Here is a 6,839-nt window from a genome sequence, read left to right as displayed (position 1 = left end):
GACAGGTTCCTTGTACAGAATAATTGAATTCCTCCCCCTACACATCCGTTGAACAATAAATAACTGGAATTATTTTGTTTTTGACATGTCAATCTTGACTTTATTCTTAAAAGTGTTCTTATGTAAGAAATACATTGTTCTAAAATTTCACGACAATTCTTTTGAATTTAATTTTTGTGGAATTGTCTAGTTTAAGAAAATCAATTACACTTTATATATAAAAAATGTTCTGTGCTCAATTCGGTAGCACATACACTAACATTGGAACAATAAAAAGAAGAATAGCCCCTGACTGAGGATGACACGCAAGTTCGTGAAGCATTCCAGATTTTTAAAAGAACAGATGCTGGAGGGGATGTGGACAGTAAGGAACCTTAATGCATTGTTGTTGGGAGTTTAAACTTGTTCAAAGGCTTTGGAAAGTAGTATGGAGGTTCCTCAAAAGACTACACAGAGCACCCCTAAGACCCAGCAATCTCATTTTGGGCATTCACCCAAATGATCTCAAACAAGACCATACTAAATCTACTAGCAAAACTATGTTCATTGCAGCATTATTTACCATAGCTAAGCTACATAACCAAACCCGATGCCCCACACTAAACGAATGGATCAAGAAAATGTGTGTGTGTGTGTGTGTGTGTGTGTGTGTGTGTGTGTGTGTGTGTGTGTGTGTGTGTATACTGGATTTCTATGCCTCTATCAGAAAGAATGGCATCACCCAGTTTGTTAGGAAATGGAAAGACTTGGAAAAAATTATATTAAGTAAATTAAGCCAGGCCCAAAGAAGTGAAGTAAGCCAGGCCCAAGGAAACATAGATCCCATGCTTTCCTTATTTGCAATAACTAGTATGTGTCTGATACAAGCAGAAAAGTTCAGATAAGTTGATGTTAGGGGAATGAACCCCAAGATAAGTATTCAAATGTTTTTTTTGTTTTTTGTTTTTTTTCTTTCATGCATTTTTTCTAACATATTTATAAGAAGATTTCTATGTTGCTTTGTATGCCCCTCCCCCAAGGTATAACCCATGTTTCACTGCATTTGATGTTGGTATAATTTGCGGAGGGGAAGGGAAAAAAAACAATTCGTTTAACTAGGGATGCAGGTGGACCCATTGCAACAATTAGATGTACAAGTCATTATGTAAAAAAATGAACTTTACAACTTTGGGGGGAGGAGGACCGGGTGGGGGAAGTGTGGGAGTATGGGAAAGGATGGGAAGGGGAAGCAAAGAGGAGCCAACAATGCTTGATAAGAAATGTACTCTTTATCTTGCCCATGTAATTGTAACCCCTCTGTATGCTATTTTCACAATAAAAAAAAGAAGCATAGGTCCTATGGTATCCCTTATTTGCAATAACTAATGTATGTCTGGGATAAACAAAGAAGGTATGGTAAGGCGAAAAAAAGGAGGAGGCAACAATACTTGATAAGAAATGTACTCATTACCTTTTCCAGGTAATTGTAACTCCTCTGTATGATATTTTCACAATTAAAAAAAGAGAAAAGGTCAAAAGCATGCGCATATGACTAGATAAGATGATGTTAAGGTAAATGAACCCCAAGATAGGGACACAAGTGGTTTTTTATTTGTTTCTGTTGTTTCTAATGTATTTATAATGTACGATGTGATTTTTTTATATGTGCATCCCCCACAGTTAAACCCCTGTTTTCACTGTATCTGATGTTGGTGTACCTCCATCTTGTATATACACTTCTCTAATTTGGGTATGGAAAAGGAAAAAACCAAAATGCTTAAATAAGGATACAGTATGACCCATTGCACCAATGTGATGCACAAGACAGTACGTTGAAAAACGAACTTTACAATTTAGGCGGGGTGGGGGCAGGGCAGTGTACTTGTGGAGGTGGGAAGGAAGGGATGGTGGGGGAAAACAAAGGAGAAGGTAACAATGCTTGATAGGAAATGCATTCATTACCTTTTTCATGTAACTGTAACCACTCTGTACAGTACTTTTACAATAAAAAACATAAGAATGTTCTGGGATGGAAGAGAATATTACCCCTATTTTACCCATATAATATCGTTAACAAAGAAATTAATGCAAAACACTGATATGAATATATTTTGAATAAATGTGTGTGTGTGCGTGTGTGTGAGTGTGTGTGTGTGTGTGTGTGTGTGTGTGTATGTGCGTGCCTGCGCATTTTCATTCTCAGAGTTTGAATTCAGTGCATCAAGGTCTCGCTAGGCTATTCCTCTCTAGGTTGATGAGCTATTATATAAGCTACATCTCCATTCTTGGCTCTTTGCTAGTTCATTAATTAAAAAAAAATCTCATGAATATTTTTGTCCTGATTGGCTTCCAACGGTTATCCACAGATCTCCGGTTCCTGAGCAGATACCCGTGTAGACAGGATTACAGGTATGACCAACCAGCACAAGGCTTTCAGAATACTTTAAAAAGTAGAAGAAAATTTACTTCATAGAGGCTTGTTTATCATCTCCAGCTTTTACAGCATTTTGGAGTGATTATATGTGAATTTATTTCATTTTTGGATTCTTAAAAGACAGTAAGTGATGGTATTTAAAAGTTTAATCCTTTTTTTTTTTTATTGGTCATGTGGCTTGAACTCTGGGCTTGGGCGCTGTCCCTGTGCCTTTCAGCTGAAGGCGAGTGCTCTACCCCTTGAGCGACAGTGCCATTTTGGCTTTCCTAGTGGTTTATTGGAGATAAGAGTCTCATAGACTTTCCAGCCTGGGCTGGCTTTGAAGTGCAATCCTCGGATCTCAGCTTCCTCTGTAGCCAGGATTATAAGCGTGAGCCACCAGCTACCGGATAATTTTAGTACTTTTTAAAACGTATACTGGAACTGTGGAACAGAGGAAATTTGTCTCTCTTTAGACCTCAATTTGAGGTCTGAGCATGATAACCCAATGTCACCAACACAGTCTGTGTTGAAGAAAAATGTGACAGAAAACGATTACTGTTGGCAATAATTGCTATGCTATTATTTCTTGGACAACATGAATATTGAATTAAGAGTGTAAGGGAATGGAGAGGATTTTACCTACTGTTTTTATTGCTGACTTTTGGAAATTTTGGCTCATTTCCTTCCCCACTGTGTGTCTTTGGGCCATGCATTTAGTGCCTTTAATTGCAATATTTCCTAACACTAAAATGGTAATAATATTAGAATTATAGCAAATGTTTTCTTAAGAATTAAGAGAAATAAAATGTGAAAAACTTAACGTAAACTTCTAGGAATGAGCTTACAATTACATGGGCAAGATAATGAGTATATTTTTTATCAAGCATTGTTGCCTCCTCTTTGTTTCCTGTTCCCATCCCTTCCCATCTCCCCCAAACCCCTCATCCCACCAACCCCCCCCCCCGCCAAAGATGTAAAGTTTGTTTTTCGACATAAGGACTTGTACATCTCATTATTGCAATGAGTCCACCTGCATCCCTATTTAAACGATTTGTTTTTTCCCTTCCCCTCCACAAATTATACAAACATCAAATCCAGTGAAAGCATGGGTTATACCATGGGGGATGGACATACAAATCACCAAAAAATTATCTTATAAATGTTCGAAACAATTGCAATAAAGAAAAAAAAAATGAATCCTTATCTTGGGGTTCATTTCACCTAACATCAACTTATTTGACCTTTTCTGCTTGTCTCAGATATATACTAGTTATTGCAAATAAGGTAAACCATGGGACCTAGGTTTTTTGGGGCCTGGCTTAATTCACTTAATATAATTTTTCCATGTCTTTCCACTTCCTAACAAATGGGGCAATGTCATTCTTTCTCATGGTGGCATAGAATTCCATTGTGTATATATATCACATTTTCTTCATCCTTTCATCTGGGTTTGTTCCATATCTTAGCCATGGTAAATAATGCTGCAATAAACATAGTTGTGTTGGAAACGGACAAGGGTCTCATATCTAAAATATACCTGGAACTCAAAAAAATTAAATCCCCCAACGACAAATCCTCAAAGAAACAACTGCTCAATAAATAAGTGAGCTAAAGACTTAAAGAGAAACTTCTCTGAAGAGGAAAGGAGGATGGCCAATAGACACATGAAGAAATGCTCAACTTCTCTAGCCATAAAAGAAATGCAAATCAAAACAACATTGAGATACCATATTACCCCAGTTAGAATGGCTATGACCAAGAACTCTAATAACAGCAGATGCTGGAAGGGATGTGGACAGAAGGGAACCTTAATGCATTACTATTGTTCAATTGTACTATTGTTCAACAGCTTTGGAAAGTAGTATTGAGGTTCCTCCAAAGACTCCACGTAGAGCTCCTCTATGATCCAGCAATACCACTTTGGGGTATTTAACCAAATGATCACAAACTAGACAGCAGTTTTTTTTAAATAGTAAATAGAATGCAATAAGTATTACAGAAGCCATTACATGTAATGACAAAAACAAAAGGGCTGTTCTCTATTGACCATGCTCTGCTTCAAAATCAGCCAGGTGGATACCTTCTCATGCTGTAAATCAAACTGGTTTTATTATGTCTTGGCAGTATAAAAACATCAGGGACAGAATAATGAAGGAATGTTGTAGACTGAGGTGAAGTCAATATGAAAATGTGCAAAACTGATGAAAAGGTAAAAGTCTCTGAGTAGTATATTGTGTTTTACATCATTTAAGTTAAATTGAAAAAATAGTGAAGACCTAGAAGAATTAATTCTCTTTTTGATAGCCAAACAAAGGTCCATAGAAGATTGAACTTTTTCCTCATACTTGTAGAGACATCATCAGATGAGAGGAACTCTATTGTTTTTATTTTTTTTTTTTTTTGCGTTTTTCAATTTATACTTCAGTTTGAAATCTGAACTACATGAGACTGAAAGAAACCTAGAAAAATTAGACACACAAGCTTTGGAAAAAGTCATGAATGAAACACAAATAAAATACATATAGCCTTGTAAAAGGTCTAACTAAATTTATTTATATAGTCTTAAGTGTAAACAGAAAATGATTTAAACAATATATTATTGAAAATTGAAAAATGTTAGGAGTTGCTTAATTTTTTCCTTTCTACTATATTGAATTAAGTATTGATTTTATATAGAGAGATTAAAGATGAGATTAACAAGAAACGATTAAAAATGGACAAAAATTCTGAATAGACATGTTTTCCAAAAAGCCCTGAAAAGTGCTAGTGTGTTTACAAAGTAGTTTTTAATACCACTTCTATGCTGGGTTAATGCTTTGTGAACAGAAGTCATTAGAGAAATGCAATTGAAAATTACTATGATACTACTTCATAACTATTATAAATCTTATCAAAAAAAAAATCTAAGGAACCAGGTGTGGTGGAAAAGGCTTATAATTCCAAGCATTTAGCAGTTTGGAGTAAGAGGATTTGAGTCGAAGGCCAGTCTGGGGTTCTTCTGCACATAGTTAAAACCTGCCCTTAAAAAACTCAAAATGTAATAATGTTGGTCAGAGTGTGAGAAAAGGAAATTTTCTACACTCTTGGTCAAAATACAGGTTAGTATTCTCATTGTAGAAAGTACTTTGCAGTTTTCTAAAGAAATGCAAAGTTGAAATATCATCTGACACATCAATCATTTGATTATTTCTCTCTGGGTAACTCGTAAATATATCTGTAGTTGTTTGTTATTCACATTGTTCACAACAGCCGCCCAGATATAAATAGAAGTTAAGTGTTCAACGACAGACTAATAAAGCAACTGTGTGCATGCACAAATATATTTTTCTGTTTCATCTTTTAAATAGCAAGAGATTTCTCCAGTTAGGCATAACTTACAATGACCTGAGAGATGTATTCTAAATGAAGAAAAATGTTGTCTTCTGATATTTGTAAAACTACACACACACACACACACACACACACACACACACACACACACACCAACCTCAATCATTATGAGAGAATTTTTTTTTAAAGTAAAGCAAACTGGAATTGCTGGGGCATTTATGTCACAATGTAGAAGATAGTAAATATACAGGATGACCAAGTATACAATTTTAATGTACAACATGAATGTACAGAGGACAACACTGGCCTAAGATAGGAATGAAGCTAAATGAGTAAGAGTTGTTCTTCCTTGTAAGGGCTGCTCTTTTAGATATTCTTCCTTCAGTAATGGATGACATGAACGTAATTCTTTAAATATACCTGCCTGTTTGCAGAAATAACAAACAAGGTAGCAATAACGTTGTATGCTCAACATAGAACAAAATGTCAAATTTAAATACATGAGATTATCCTAGATGTAAACTAATAACTGGGAAGGGGCAGAATCTGTCTTGTTTACTTGTAGATTTGTAGGCACCTTCTAGCTACCATAAATGAATGAATCCATGAAACCTGTATTTTTCTGCGTCAGCATTTCTTTCTCTTAGCATAATTTTCCCAAGCCTTTCATTTTCCTTAAGACTGGTGAAAAGTCATCCTTTCTAATGGGTGAATAGAATTCCATTGTGTGTTTGTGTGTGTGTGTGTGTGTGTGTGTGTGTGTGTAAGATGACTATAGCCCATGAGTTCATTTCTAAACCTACTTTTTCATCTGTAATTCTCTAATTTCATATTAAATTTGGATTGCATTCTCTACTGCATTGAAGAATATTGTTGGGATTTTGATGGGTAGTGCATTGTCAATTGTTTGGGGGCAGAAGTGAAGTTTTCACAATGTTATTTGTGAAAGCATTGAAAGATTTTGCATTTCCTTGAATCTCCTTCAATTTCCCTTTTTATATTTTTAAATTTTCACAGTAGAGGTCCTTCACATTTTTGGTAAAATTAGTTCCCAGTTTTGTTGTTGTTGTTGTTGTTTTGTTTATATTTGAGTTGATTTTGAGGCTAATACATA

At 35.4% G+C, this 6,839-nt stretch overlaps 1 non-coding gene across 1 annotated transcript; it reads left to right on the top strand.

The window, feature by feature from the left end:
• The first annotated feature begins 231 nt into the window (after positions 1–231).
• Positions 232–333, top strand: LOC122101423. Its single transcript, XR_006146373.1, has one exon. It is a non-coding gene; the product is annotated as a U6 spliceosomal RNA (small nuclear RNA).
• Positions 334–6,839: the final 6,506 nt, after the last annotated feature.

This window comes from Dipodomys spectabilis, unplaced genomic scaffold (genome assembly GCF_019054845.1).
Source record: "Dipodomys spectabilis isolate Male_0828 unplaced genomic scaffold, ASM1905484v1 ptg000660l, whole genome shotgun sequence".
In the NCBI taxonomy this organism is placed as follows: domain Eukaryota; kingdom Metazoa; phylum Chordata; class Mammalia; order Rodentia; family Heteromyidae; genus Dipodomys; species Dipodomys spectabilis.
This window is presented reverse-complemented; position numbering and strand designations above follow the sequence as displayed.